We start from the raw sequence: 15,895 nt of genomic DNA on the forward strand, positions 1-15,895 counted from the left end.
ATATGAGGCTCTCATACACGGGATGAAGATGGCGAAAGCACAACGGAGCAACTCGATTAAAAATCTTTGGCGACTCACAGGTTGGTGGCTCGGCAAGTTATGAACCAATGTGATGCAATCAATGATAGCATGATGGCATACAAGGAGGTGTACAACGAGCTTGAAAAGTTATTCGATGGATGCGAAGTAAATCATATTAGCAGGTTGAGCAACGACGAAGCCGACGTTCTTGCAAACATCGGGTCACAGTGCCTTCCAATCCCGCCGGTGTATTACGGGAAGAGATAACAGAGAGATCCACTAAGCCAACAAAGTCAAAAAAGAAGGAGAAGAAACCCTCGGGGGCTGCCAAGGAAAAGCAAGAGGACGAAGAAGAGGATCAGGACTTGGTCATGGTGATACAGATACCGTGGATGCAGCCGTACATATCATACATCATGAGGAAAGAAATACCCGATGATCCAGTTGAAGCAAGGCGAGTAATTCGACGCTCCAAAGCTTTTACGGTGGTCAAGGGAGAATTGTATAAGCGAAGTATTTCAGGCGTTTTGCAGAGGTGCGTTACACCCGAAGAAGGAAGAATAATCCTGAAGGATGTACACGAAGGAATATGTGGCCACCACGCAAGTAGTCGAGCTATCGCAGCCAAGGTTTTTCGGGCAGGATTCTCTTGGTTGACAGCAATCGAGGACGCCAAGGACATAGTAAGAACTTGCGACGCATGTCAAAGGTTCGCCGCAAAACCTCACTCTCCACAGACGAGTTAGCACCAATACCATTGTCTTGGCCCTTTGCTCAATGGGGACTTGATATGGTGGGTAAGTTACACAAATCCTGGCCAGGAGGAAAGGAGTACATGCTAGTAGCTGTCGATAAGTTTACAAAGTGGATAGAAGCGAAGCCGATAAATTCACCAAATGGAGCATCCGCGATAAAATTCGTAAAAGGCCTCGTCTTCAGATTTGGAGTGCCCCACAGCATCGTCACAGACAACGGCAGCAACTTCACATCCCATGAATTCAAAGATTATTGCGAAGAGGTGGGTATTAAGCTGAACTTTGCGTCAGTTGCACATCCTCAAACCAATGGGCAAGTCGAGAAAGCCAATGGCATCATCTGCAATGGTATCAAGAAGCGCTTATTAGGACCACTGGAAAAAGCTCGACATACATGGCCAGAAGAACTACCAAGCGTGTTGTGGAGCATCCGAACAACACCAAACACAGCAACGCAGGAAACTCCGTTTTTCCTGGTTCATGGAGCAGAAGCAGTACTACCAATCGAGATAGAGCACAACTCTCCACGTGTCGCTGAATATGATGAAGAAACGTCGAGAAGAGTGCTAGAAGACGACGTCGACGCACTTGATGAAGCTCGAGATGAAGTATTATCTCGGGTAACCAAATATCAACAGGATTTGAAGAATTACCACGATCGACGTTTGCGGCCAAGATCTTTTCAGGTGGGAGACCTAGTTCTTCGGCTCACGCAAAAAAGTCATGAAAAACTCGAGTCACCATGGCTTGGCCCTTACATTGTCACGGAAGTAATTGGAGGAGGAGCATACAGAATAAAGGACAAGAAGACGGGGGTGGAGGAGCCAAACCCCTGGAACGTGGCGCAACTTAGGCGTTTTACGCCTAGAGTCAAAATATAGTCTTTATAAAGCTTCAATGTCTTGAAACGCCCGCGAGTTTTCAGACGCACTCTTTTCCTTTTTCGGGGCACCGAGTGGGGCCGGAGAAGGTTTTTAATGAGGCGGGCTCGCGGTGCTGCAATATAATAAAGATAGTGACAATATAACTTTTCTTCTTTATCGACATGACCAAAGTCTTCGCTCCGACGAATTTCAATATAGTTCATCAACAAAAGGAAAAACTTGCCTTGGTATTCAAATACCTCGTGAGTCAACAAAAATACAAAATAGTACTCAATAAAAAGCTTGGGGGCTCATATTCGCCTTAAATATATAAATGCCTTGGTTCAAAACCTCGCAAGTATACAAATATAGTAAAGAGTCACCGAAACACTCGGGGGCTAAACAAACAGAGAAATATAATGATTGCTTTACAATATAGTCGTGGATTACAAAGAAAAATATCTACAAGAAGAAACTAACTAGTTTTGATTCAATATGTCATCAAGAGTAACCCTGTTTTCCTCAGGAGCAGCACCAAGAAAATCGGCATAATGGCCATCGGCAAAAAAGTCGGCATCCATCCGAAGTAGGTCCTCAATCATTTCTTCGGCTATAGGCGTAACCTTCGTGTTAATCCTGTCAACACCAACTCTCCGACGTTTTACTTTTTGGTGAACCTTCTCGACAACCTGGGTAAGGTCAAGCTTCGAGTGGCAGATTTGGAGCATGATAAGAGCAAAAAAGGCGCCAGCTACTACTTGAGCTTTGACAAAATCATGGATCTGCGAGCATCCTTGAACCTTTCCATCAATTCAGGAAGAGTTTTTGGTTGGACGTTCCGAGGAAACATGGAGTTGTAAACCATGGACAAGGTCTTGGTACAAGTCGAGGAAATCACGAGTTTGAGAGGCGCGATCTTGAAATCGACAATTTGGCGGGTCCTTTCCGGGGTAGCCCAAAACAAAGAACCATGGTCCAAGGAGAGATTAACAAGGAGGGTTGTCCTAGCATTCACCCTCTCTTCCTCGGCAGCATCAGTAAAGGCACCTATCAAAACAAAAAAAAAACGGAAACCTTCAAAGAAACAATAGTATGCAGATAAAGGATATCAGCAGATGAAACAGGCATACCCGACATATCTGCACTGGCTTCATTCATTAATTCGAGCATGAAATTTTCTCGAATAGTCGCCTTTTCAGCCTCGGAAGCAGCAATTTCCTTAGCAGCTACAGCCTCGCGAGCTTGTTGAAGAGCAATTTTTTCGGCTTCAGATGACTTACGAGATTGCTCCATCATCACAAGTGTTTGCTTCTTCGCATACTGAAGTTGTTGCCGAAGTTCATCCAGTTCTTGCGACAAGGTATCGTCGACAGGAGCGGTATCACCAAAAGCTTTCCTCGCGCGGGAAGAAGAAGGCGAAACATTGGAAGGAGCAGAAGATGGAGTATAGTTATCAAATATCAATCGAAAAATAAACAAGACAACATCAAATAACAAGCAAAGATAGAAGTCTTCATTAATCTCTTGGAATAATTACAAGGGCATTACGGTGGAGTTAAGAAAGTACGTGTCGCCAAATGACTACTTTGGCGACGAAGCAAAAGAAACGAAAGAAAAAGCAGAGGCATGCAACTAGACCTCCGGGCTCGAGGAGCTATGAGTTGAAGCTGGCTTGATCCCCGGATACGCCAAGATCTTCTTCGTGTTGGGCTTGGCCGCCTTGATCAGCGACCTCCATCTTGTTTGCTCTATCCGACCGGTGTCGCCAACCTTCATCCAATCAAGCGTCACGTTGGCTGTCAAGAACCAGGGCAAGCAGTACTCTCGACAGCAACCTTCATATTCTCCTGACGCATCTTCAATCCCAGGTCTTCCGAAGCATTAAACATCTTGGCGAGGTTAAGGAAAGTTGCGGGTTCTTCTTTCTTCGGGAAGAAATAAGGGAACAACGCTGACAATCCTGCATTAGCATTTGCCACGCCTTCACGAATTTCGCGCCCGTGAAACTCCAGAAGAGAAAGTGCGTCAAGGAGAGGATCGTTGACAGGATTATCCAGATCAAAATCCTGGTTTGTTTGGGCTGCCACACGAGACAAGACATCGGTCAACAACCAAGAAACAGAAGTGCGGTAAAATAAAAGGGATTGATAATATTACTCGAGTACGTCGACTTTGCGACTTCAAACGCTTGAGGATTCCTTCGTCACGAGAAGCTTGTGCAGCTTTGTGCTCATCCAAGGCAGGCATCGCATCCTCAAGTTTCTTCTGCAGTTCCTCGACACCCGGCAGCTTTCGCCTTAGCTTCATCGGCTTCGACCTTGGCTTTGCTAGCGGCGAGTTCGGCTTTCTTGCGAGCCGCCTCACTTTGCTCAAGTTTTTGAGCCAGTGCGTCGGCGCGTTCGTTAGCCTCTGCAAGTTTCTCTGTCGAGATATGGAAAAAAGAGAGAAGAAAGATCAAAAAATCGCGGCAAGTAACAGGAGTGACAAATTAAGGAAAAACGACAAGTATGAAAGTCGTTACCTTCGGCTCTATTAGCATATTCACGGTACCCAATAAATTGGGAACCGATGCGGAGAAGATCCTTGATCATAGGCTGTTCAACGTGAACACAGTAAGAGAAACATCGGCATAAAAAAAAAAAAAAAATAATAATAATAAAAAAAAAAGATGTGAAGAAACAAAATAAAGAAAATATAGATGTCGACAAACTTACATCATCTAGGAGCGGGGGCGACGAACTGCCCAACTGAGGGGCAGGATCAACAATCTTTTCAACCCGTGCCCTTTTTGGTGAAGGGGCACGGGGGCTCGAAGGAGTAGATGTATCAACATTTTGTTGAGGAGGCGACGATTCCTCCCCTTCAACTGGTTTTTCTGAAATAACTAAAGTATGTGACGTGCTCGTTCGAGCAGCCACATCTAAAGTTGGTGTTTCTTCATCATCACTGTGACAAAATAGCGGCAGCATAAAAGCAAGGCAAGATAAAATTCTTCAAATAAAAAAGGAAAAGAGCAAGGAACCTACGAGCTGATGATACTCTCGATGTATGGATCATAAGCTGCTTTTCGAGGTGCAGGAGCAGTTTCTTCGGGTTTCGAGGTCCCGGAATCTTCGGCATTGCTCCTTTTCCTTTTGCTCTTCGGAGAAACAGCAGGAGGAGGAGATTGCGCTGATGTTGTATCTTCAGAGGCAGCATCCTTCTCAGTAGATCCCGCAGATTTTCGAGAATCTGCGGGTTCATTCACAAAAGAGGGGGTCTCCTGGTTGACATCATCGACAACGGCTCTTTCTTCGACCTCTCCATCCTCAGGAAGAGGAGGAAGGGAAGCCATAGTAGGATGATTCTACAAGGAAATAGTGACAAAAGAGAATAAGTGAGATACCACTGCAATAAGATACGAGGAACAATTCAGAACAAGATAGAACTTCGAGAAGAGAAAATACCTCGGGAAGAGGATTGGAAGCACTGTATGGTTCCACTCGACGGGGAGGAGGGAATAGGATCCTTCTTGCCTAATCGAGAAATTCTTCGAACCAATTTTTCCAAGTCCTTTACGAAAGATCACTGGAGATTACCGTTGGCGTCATTTTCACCGTAATACGTCCACAGGGGATTTGGGCGAGCCTGAAGAGGCTGCACTCTCATCCTAAGGAAGTAGGCAGTAATGTGAACACCAGAGAGCTCTTTGCCTCGAGTGTTTTGAAGATGACGGATACGAGCCATGAGCGCCTCTGTCGCCTTTTCTCTTCTTCGAAGCTTCGGCATCCCAGAACGGCGACGCTGAATCCTGGCACTTCCGTCAAAAGGAACTATGTTGTGCTCCACAGAATTGGCGCTTTCTTCGTGGATGTAGAGCCACTTTTTGCGCCATCCTTGGACAGAATCGGGAAACTTGACGTCGAAATAATCGACATCAGTCCGAACACAGATAACAACGCCACCTATGTTATAAGTGACGTTGTGGGAGCCATTACGGCGGAGGCAGAAAATGCGCTTCCACAGAGCCCAATTGGGAGGGATTCCGAGGAAGCATTCGCAAAGTGTGATAAAAATAGAAATGTGAAGGATGGAATTGGGAGTCAACTGGTGCAGTTGAATCCCATAAACGAAAAGAAGGCCGCGGAGGAAATCATGGATTGGGGTTGAAAGGCCGCGGATCAGGTGATCAACAAAACTAACCCGATACTCCATTGGAGGCTTGGGGTAGCTTTCTTCGCTAGGAAAGCGGATGGCGTCCTCCTTCGTCATGAGGCCGAGCCTCTTCAGCGTGTTAATGTCTTGATTGGAGATTTTGGATCTCTCCCACTCAAGATCCTCGGCGGCCATCTTGGATTCCGGCGTGCTGTGGCGAGTCAGACGCGTGCGCGGTGGCATCAACGGCAGTGGGCAGAGCAATGTATGTGCGAACGGAAGATTGGAGAGAGTTGGGCGCAGGGGAAGTTTTGCGAAGAGGAACAGGTAAGCGGCGCAAGCAAGGGGATGAACGGAGGTTGAAGAAGGGTTTATATAAGAATCGGGTGAAGCAGTGTGCCGTTGGATGAAGAAATCGTGTGGTGAGAATGGATCTTCTAGACACAAGGGCAAAACAGTATTTTTATTGAGATAGGCGTTACCGTACGTGCGCCAGGAAAAGCGGAGGACGTGTGTCCCCCACTTGCACGACGTGTCAACATGGTCGAAGCAATGGACCCACAGGGCAGAGAACTCACGACTATTCGAGAAGGATGAAGTAAATTTGATTAAGGGAAGTATGTCGACAAGAAAAATAAAAGAAAAGTGACGACAGAAAGAATTATTCAATACTTCGGGAGCCTTTGATCAAATACAAGTTTTTGCCCAAATGCTCGGGGGCTACTTCAGAAAAAAGTAAATTTTCGAGTATGACAAATATAGAAATTGCGGGAGCCTACAACCAAGCACAAGTCCTTGGCTGTAGCCTCGGGGGCTACTCCCATCGGGAGCGCTGTTCGCGCACCCGAGAGATAAAAAAAAAGAGAGAAGAAGAAAGAGATCATATTGGGAAGTAATGAAAATATAGCGACAAGGTGGACTAAAATGTTGAGCCTACAACCAAGCACAAGTTCTTGGTTGTAGCCTCGAAGCTACTCCCATCGGGAACGCTGTTCGCGTGCCCGATGAAATTAACAAAAATAGAAAAACAAGAGAGTATATTTCGAGTTATAATTAACTCTACATATACTCCCATCGGGAGAAAAATATAAGTCATATATGACTCGATAAAATGTGCCATTCCAACAGCCGGAAAAGCACTCGACAATATATTCTCAGAACGCCGAAGTTGCGATCAATTTCTGAATGCCGCAAAATTTGCGAAGGTAAGACCCCAGATCCGTTACTGTGGGCGTGGCATCGCCAAAGACTGCGCTCTGCTACTTTTATCCGTATCAACGAGATACGAAGAAAAATCCTAACGGACGCGTTAGGTACCCGATAAATTTGACCGGGACTCGACGAATGGTAAGACCTTAAGCGGCACCTGTCGACGTTTACACCCGTATCCCGAGATCATGTCCGGGGACGTGATTTTGAAGTAGGTTTTTGCGGATTGCCACTAGAGCAGTTAACTAGTACCTGATCCGTCGATGAACTAGCCCCAATTACCAGTATCCCTGTACAATATAGAATTTTATGTGAAGAAATATAAAAGGTTAAAGCTTTCGAGTAAAAATAAACAATGGAGATTTTCCCTGACTCTACGATTCAAGCAAAATCTCGGGGGCTACTGACATAGGCATCCCAAATGGGCCTGCCGAAGATGGTACCCGGGGTTTACTGGAAGCCCAATACCCGAAGAATAAGAAGATTCGGGAGCCCAAGATTTACTAAGGAAAGATAGAGTTGTAATAGGAAGTGTTGTTTGTGATCTGGCGGGATGAGTTAGAAACCGTCCCGGACTATGTAAACTTGTATAGCACGAATCCCTCGGCTCCGCCTCATATATAAGGGGGAGTCGAGGGACAAAGAATCGATCGAATCATTGTCTGCAAACCCTAGTTTTCATAGTCGTCGAGTACTTTTCGGCTGAAACCTTCGAGATCTACTTGCCCTCTACTTCTAACTAAACCCTAGCCTACAATCCATAGGCATTGACAAGTCAATACCTTGTCAGAGGGGCAGTTAAAGATTACCTTCAGGCCAGAGACCGTCGCGTTGGCGTTGGAGGATTCCGCCATCTGATTCGCTGGCGGAGATGAATCTGCGCGGTTGGGGATCTGGGATTTGCGTTGCCGCGAGTTGAAACTGTTCGATGGGCAATTGGAGATCTGAGTTTGGTCTTTTAAACAAGGGTCACAGGTTACCGTTTGAATTTGGGGAATGTCCGCTTGGACCTGTCTAAATAGGTAACTGAGTCTGGCCTTAATGGCGTTTTATGGTAAAAGGCCGATGCGTTGCCATCGGCTCTTTGTGCGTTGACCTACTTGGACAATCGGAAAAATTAAACATGGAAGCATTCTTCATTGATTAAAAGGGGGTTTTTACAATAAGAGCCGATTGCTCACAAAAGGAGGATTTGTTGCCTAATGCACTACTACTAGTCCTATTCTAGTAGTCCCTAATCTAGGGGCCGGCGCTGTCGCCGCCGTCGCTGCCCTCGTCGTCGCCGTCCTCGCTGCCGTCGGCGCTGCTGCCGGTGACGTCTTCGTCGCCGCTGCTGAAGCCCTCGGCAGGGGCTTCTTCTTCTTCCTCGTCGTCCTCCGACCCGGCGCGGAAGCGCTTCGCCGGCGGGTACTCGTCGGAGGAGGTGTCGTCCTCCGCTTCATCCTCCTCGTCGGAGGAGATGTCCTCCCCCCAGGAGAAGGCATTGTCGTCGCCCTCTTCCTCCAACTCCCCGTCAACGAGGAACTGGAGGTTATCCTCCCCGTCGGTCAAGGATTCGTCATCCTCTGACCCGACGGAGAAGTCCCAATCCGCCTCGTCCCACCACAGTGGGGCGAGGGCCTCGTACGCCGCTATCGGGTCGTACTCCGGCGTCGGCTCACGGGAGGAGGAGGATTGGGAGGAGAGGCCCGAAGAGTAGGAAGCAGAGGAGGAGTCCATAGTGCAGAGGAGGGGAGTGTCGATTGCTAATGCAGAACAAGAGGATGAAGAGGTAAACTGCTCGGATGCGGTTAAATAAAGGGGATACAGTGGAAGATGATTCAATGCTATGGCAGTTTCAAGGATGCGGTGCCAAAACTGTCAAATCGTGCAGTACGGAGAAGTTGAGAAGGCAAGGCATCATGATGGAAGGGCACTGTAGCGGTTCTGCTCTGCAACGCGTGACCCGATGAAGGAAAACAGAGTGGTTTTGGAATTATTATTGCCAAAACCAGGGGGCATGTGTTATCACCGGATTTTAGCCAAATTAGGAGATGGGCCGTGATTGAGATGGGCTTAGAGGATATGCACTTAAAGTGTTTATGAATCGGCCTCGTGCGAGAGTTTGGGCTAGATTTCCCGTGTATCTGTACATTATAGTAGATCACGTTTTAGTTTAAAATTAAGAGATAGAGTTTGGTTCGTACACAGTTAGGTTTATTCCAAAGATAGAAAGTCCACGGACTATAAATATGTACCTAGGGTTATTGAGAAAGGAGGACGATCACGTTCACAACAAACACAATCTAGGCGCATCGCCACCCCTTGTTTCGAGGGTTTCTTCCGGGTAAGCGTCATGCTGCCCAGATCGCATCTTGCGATCTGGGCGATATCGCTTATTCGTTGTTTTGTGTTGCAAATGCGAAGCCTTGTTGATGGCGAGCAATACCGTTATCATAGATGTTTTGGGGCTTACATCGACACTTTTTCTGATACGTTTGCTTAGTTATGCTGCCCCTAAATATCTAGCTGCCTTTGCACCTATCTTGGGTGTAAGGGCAGCATCTTGCTTGGACTTTATTTAGTAGATCTAATCTGTTATAGTTGTTCCTTGTTCTTCAAGGATTAGCTTGATATCCGCATGGTCAGGCCTTGCAAACGGGTTGAACGATCCAGTAGTGCGTATGGTATGGTTTGCCGATCCAAGAGGGGTTGTTCCGGGAATCGACTTTGTGTTGGTTTTTAGGCCCCTTCTAGGATTAGTTTTCTGTTATCTTTCGTATCTGCCAGGCTCAACTACGTGTAGGACGTTCCAATTATGCGGTGAAAGCCCTAGATTATCGTAGATCGATTTAACTTGGTATTGATCAAGCAGGATCCACATGTTATCGTAGATCCACTACGAACCATGGGTGAATCGGCTCTCTGAGCTGATTCACAGGATAACCTGAGAGCCGATCGAGGCTCAGATTTAATGTTTACGTGTCTGCCATGCAGGAAACTAATTGAAGCAATCCATCACCTTCCTGACCAGGTATAGGTCAGGTGGCACGCCCTCGCAACAGCCAGGACGTGTGCTGGAGTTTTGCGGGCCGTCGCCCGAGGGATCAGGGCCCACCAGCAGTTCTGGGAGCCTCCCGACTCTTCGTGTTGCTCGTCGCTGCTCGCCGGTGGGTTTTGGCAGGCAACACCCTCTCGGTGGAATGTCGTCTAATTAGGTTGCAAGCATGTGACAAGGTCACAAGAGATGACATACCACGGTACGAGTAAAGAGTACTTGTCGGTAACGAGGTTGAACTAGGTATGAAGATACCGATGATCAAACCTCGGACAAGTAAAGTATCGCGCGACAAAGGGAATTGGTATCGTATGTTATTGGTTCAATCAATCACTAAGTTATTGTTGAATGTGTGGGAGACATTATGGATCTCCAGGTCCCGCTATTGGTTATTGATCGGAGAGGAGTCTCGATCATGTCCGCATAGTTCACGAACCGTAGGGTGACGCGCTTAAGGTTCGATGTTGTATAGTAGATATGGAATACGAGATGGAGACCGAATGTTGTTCGGAGTCTCGGATGGGATCCAAGACATCACGCGGAGGTCCGGAATGGTCCGGAGAATAAGATTCATATAAGGGAAGTTGATTTATAGGTTTCGGAAAAGTTCAGGATTTTTCTGGTGGAAGACCGGGAAGGTTCTAGAAGGTTCCTGGGGGTCCACCATGGGGCCCATAACCTAGGGGGGAAACATGGGCCGAGGGGGTGCATCCTAGCCCTAATGGGCTAGGGGCACATGCCCCTCAAGGCCCAAGTCGTCCAGCCCACTAGGGTGCCCCAAAACCCTAGGGGGATCAACTTGGGGGGGGGGGGGAGGAAAACTCCCCCCCTTTTGGCCGCCGGCCGCAACCCTAGATGGGTGTGTGGGGCCATCCCAAACCGACCTCCCCCCTATATAAATAGGGGAGGGGGCAGGGGGCGCAGCACACCTTTCACCCCAAAGTCTGCCGCCCCTCTTTCCTCCACCGCAAGTCTGCTCCGGCTTGGCGAAGCCCTGTAGCTTTTCTCCTCCACCACCACCACCACGCCGTCGTGCTGCTGGGATTCCGAGGGGATCTACCACACCTCCGCTGCCTGCTGGAACGGGGAGAGGAAGGACTTCATCGACACCGTACGCACGACCGAGTACGGAAGTGCTGCCGGATTGCAGCACAGGACAATCGACTACATCAACAACGAGATCTGATCTCGTAAGGCTTTGGATCTTCAAGGGTTAGTCTCTCATACATCTCATTGCTTAGATCTTCATATATTAGATCTTGCTTCTTCCTAGATTGGATCTTGGTTTTTGTTCATGTTCACGGTAGAATTTTTTTGTTTTCCATGCAACGAACCCATCAATTCGATGGATTGTCTGCCGCATTACTTGATAGACCCTTTGTGAACAAATCTACTAAGTTCCTAGAACTTTGGATATAACTCAACACAATAACTCCATAGTTTCTAATTTTTTAACAAATGTTAGTCTCCGCTCTTCACATGCTTTGATGACTTCATATTATCCTTAGAATTATTTGCCTTTATGATCACGGTTTGTGAGGATTGCGAGTATTGGTTTTTAAACCAGATGAAAGTTCGCCAAGAGATCACAAAACCACTCTACTTTAATAATGGTTGTGTCTAATGTTGTGAGTTCTTCTTCCATTGTTGCCCCCTTTAAGATGGCATACTTGCAAGAATTTTAATAAACAGCGCTACTGAAAGTGCATGGAGCCCCCATGTGTGGTTTTAATAATCATCGATAATCCCTATACTAATATTTGCATTGAGTTATACTAGTATGATTTACTAGTTGAATGCCCGTGCGTTGCCACGGAATAACAAAAAAAGATACATAGAGATATTGATCAAACAATTTTTGTAAAGTCAACAACATGTTTTTATCAAACAATGCGGTGGTGATGCCGAGGGAAGAAAAGTTAGTGATGTGGTGGTGGATCGCAGTGAAAAGCTCCTGATAGGCCGCACCAGCCATAGGATCCGACATTCACGGCGTGACACACATGCATGATTCACCATCCATCGACAGTGTGGACATTGAGTTAGCTCTCCGATAGATGGGGCCGAGAGACATGTGTCACAGGGGCTCGTCGTTAACAATGACATCCCCATCAGAGCTCTCTACATCTTCTCCCTCAAGCTATATGAGCTTTAGCTGCGGCAACAAAATAAATAACATCCTCCGTGTAAAATTTAGGGAGCAATAGTTCAATTCAGCAAATAGTACTGGCATTTAGCAAGCAAGAGGTAACAAAATTTAGTGAGTGGTAGCAAACTTCAGCAAGTAGGGTCAGATATCTGTAAACTTCAGTAATATCAAATGCATGTACAATCCAGTTGTTATCCCCAGATTTTAGCCAAATCAGGAGATGGGCCGCGATTAAGATGGGCTTGAAGAATATACCTGGAAGAATTACATGAATCGGCCTTGTATACAAAGTTTGGGCTAGTTTGCCCGTGTATCTGTAAATGTAGTAGGATACGTGTCGGTTAGATAGAATTTGGCTCGTGCACGGTTGGGATTACTCCCACGTTAGAAAGTCTACGGACTGTAAATATGTATCTAGGGTTACTGAGAAAGGAGGACAATCACGTTCACAACAAACACAAACCAGGCGCATCGTCACCCCTTATTTCGAGGGTTTCTTCCGGGTAAGCATCATGCTGCCTTGCGATCTAGGCAGTATACGTTTATTCGTTACCTTGTGTTACTCGTGCTGAAGCGTTGTTGATGGCGAGTAGCACTATTTATCGTAGATGTTTTGGGGCTTGCATTGATGCTTTTCTTATGCATATTTGCTTAGCAATGCCGTCCCTCGATATCTAGCTGTCCTTACACCTATTCAGGTGTGAGGGCAGCACCTTGCTTGTTCGTTGCTTAGTAGATCCAATCTGTTATAGTTGCTCCTTGTTTCAAGGATTAGTTTAATATCTGCATGATTAGGCCTTATGCTGGGATTGGATGATCCGGTAGTGCGTGAGGTGTTGTTTTACCGTTCCTATAAGGGATGTTCCGGGAATTGACTTAACGTTGGTTTTTAGGCCTCTTTTAGGGATAGTTTCCATCATCTTTCGTATCTGCTAGGCCCAACTACGCGTAGGATGTTCCGATTATGCGGTGAAAACCCTAAACTGTCGTAGATTGGTTTAGCTTTGTTTTGATCAAGCAGGATCCCCATGTCATCGTAAATCCAACGTGAACCATGGGGCGATCGGCTCCTTGAGCCGATCCACAGGGCAACCTGAGAGCCGATCCACAGGGCAACCTGAGAGCCGATCGGGCTCGTATTTAATGTTTACGTGTCTACCATGCAGGAGACTAGTTGAAGCAATCCAACACCTTCCTGATCAGGTATAGGTCAGGTGGCACGCCCTTGCAACCGCCAGGACGTGTGCTGGAACTTTGCGGGACGACGCGAGGCACCAGGGCCCACTTAGCAGTCTTGGGAGTCTCCCGGCTCTTCGTGTTGCTTAACCACTGCTCGCCGGTGGGTTTTGGCAGGCAACACATTAACACCAATTCTACCTCAAATTAGTCATCTGTTTTTCTCTCAGCTATGCCTTGTTATTAAACTCGAATCCACCGGAGTAAAGAGGCAAAAGCAGCAACCGTCCTGATAATAATCCATCTTGTGTGTTCTCGGTCTATGATGGTAAAGAAATATCCAAAAGTACACCAAAATGTGACACGTAGTTAAACTTGTCCAATCATTTTGATCTGACAATCATACACTTCTGTTGAAACGGGCAAAAAAAGCATTAGCAACCAGAGGCTGCTTGGCTGGATCAAACCATATCTCCACATGGCCGCATGCTCCCTTCCAATTCCAAGGACGAAGGGCGGGAGGAATCCCGTGGTGACTGCTGCTAGCTAATACCAAATTCTGGCTAATTAAACTTCGCCAGACGGCCATGTTTGCTACTTGATCCGGGCGAATCCAGCGCCCTACCATCGCGATAGATGAGAGCGAGCTCGATTCCGGCTGGCAGACGGTTATGCCGGCTACCACCCGCCATGGACGAAGGTAATCCCTATCCTATGCCTACCGCCCTTCACGGACCTGGGGAAGCTCTTGCAGCTGCGACCCACTCTGCCCTCCCAATCCTGGATCGAGGTTGTCCCATGGCTCTGCTCAGGACGGCGGCTGATTAAATTTTGTCCAAATTAATTCTAATTAGCTGATATTGTGACTAAACATGTTTAAAATGAGAGTAACTCCACACATATATTATCAACAAGAACCACTTCAACATGAACAATTAACAATATTGACCAAATGCAACAAGACGCAACAGTGAAGGGCATGATGAAATGCAATACGCACCTTCAACTGGCTCTTTAAGTGAACTTAGTCAGAAAGACTCACCCGCGTAATAAACTTTAAATGATGGTAGTGGCAGAACAACCCATAACTTGTTTGTGCATAATGAGATGATACAAAATATGAGCTGTCTGCAAAATTAATATATAGCATTGGCATACACAAAAAAGCTATTGTCTACCAATGTGTGTTCCATCTCTTTGCTAGAATCAATCGAGTGTCTTGTTACCATGATTCTAGCCCTCACCCCGCCATCCTCACTTGAGAATCGTTTTATCCTTCAGTGACCTGGCATGGGAAGTTTCACAATAAAACCCGAGATGATTAAATGTGGATGGTGCTCCAAGCTGATATAGACTATATGTTTATGTGAATAATTTTACAAACACAATTGCATCAATATGTTGTAGAACTCAATTTTTTCTGTGATGAATTCTAGCTCAATATTGTAGTTTCATATCAGATTGTGTTTTCTTTCTTCTAATATAACAAAAACACATGCAACTGCTCAAGAAGTAAATGCCGTAGAAAATAACAAACCACCGTTCCCTTTTACTACCTCAGTTTCTTAATATAAAAGGCTTTGCCAGACTTATAATTTGGATCCAGATAAATTGCCTGGTGAAACTTGATACCTAACCTCCAAAATATGATACAAAAGCTCCAAAAAGTAATTCTTCAGTCCACACAGTCTTGGCCCCTTATCTGAAGTAAAACATGAGTCAATCTAGACATAAGAATCGTGAATAGATGGGAAAACAAGAGGAGGAGATCTAGATCTGTACTCGTACATTTTGATCATGCGGCAAAACATGGAGACACCAAACCTCTAATCTTCACCCCTCTCTTGTCAACAATCCTAGCAAGACACCATGAAACACATGCGCATCACCTCTAAACAAGTAGGAAATTGGATTGAATATTCTATTTACATGGATAAGATCGGGTAGCTCAAATAAAATCTCTTATTATGCATGTAGGAAACATTCGTAAATATACCTATGTTGATCATCATTACCATCTCCCTCACGAGGAACTTGGTTCGGGCATCCACTCAGCTGGTGCGTCCCCTCTCCATTTGCTAGGCACCAATACCGTACTTCTCCGTAGGCCAGAGCAGCTCAAGGATCAGAGGAGCCAACCTAGAACGACTTAGCACTTAGAGAAAAACTAAGAGCGGTTGGCCCCGACCAACCTGGCTATCGAAGCAGATGACGATCGAGTATGCACTTGCCGGAGATGTGCAGGCAGTGGATGAGGTCGACGAGCGCGAGGATCCACGGCTTGCTCCTAAGGCGTTGCATCTCTCCATCCATGAGGATGCCGTCTAGGGCTGCTGCCTTGGCATCCGACGGGAGAGCTCCGCCAGCACCACACAGAAGATCTTGAAGTACCAACCCTACACGTTTCGTCTCCGTCATGCCGTAGTGCCACCCTCCACGAGCACGACGTCGGCGGAAACAACATGGTTCAGTGGCCCCATCCCCCATGGAGGCCAATGCGTATCGCTGCTCCAAGGGATCGGGCAATGGGTCACGAGAGGTGAGGTGGAAC

The 15,895-nt window shown here is 46.5% G+C and overlaps 1 long non-coding RNA gene across 1 annotated transcript; it reads right to left on the reverse strand.

The window, feature by feature from the left end:
- Positions 1-4,158: 4,158 nt before the first annotated feature.
- LOC139833370 (uncharacterized) lies at positions 4,159-5,032 on the reverse strand. Its single transcript, XR_011749016.1, has 3 exons — positions 4,666-5,032; positions 4,354-4,585; positions 4,159-4,233 (listed from the first exon to the last, which is right to left on the reverse strand). It is a non-coding gene; the product is annotated as an uncharacterized lncRNA (long non-coding RNA).
- Between the last annotated feature and the right edge of the window lie 10,863 nt (positions 5,033-15,895).

Source organism: Lolium perenne, chromosome 7 (assembly GCF_019359855.2).
Source record: "Lolium perenne isolate Kyuss_39 chromosome 7, Kyuss_2.0, whole genome shotgun sequence".
Lineage (NCBI taxonomy): Eukaryota > Viridiplantae > Streptophyta > Magnoliopsida > Poales > Poaceae > Lolium > Lolium perenne.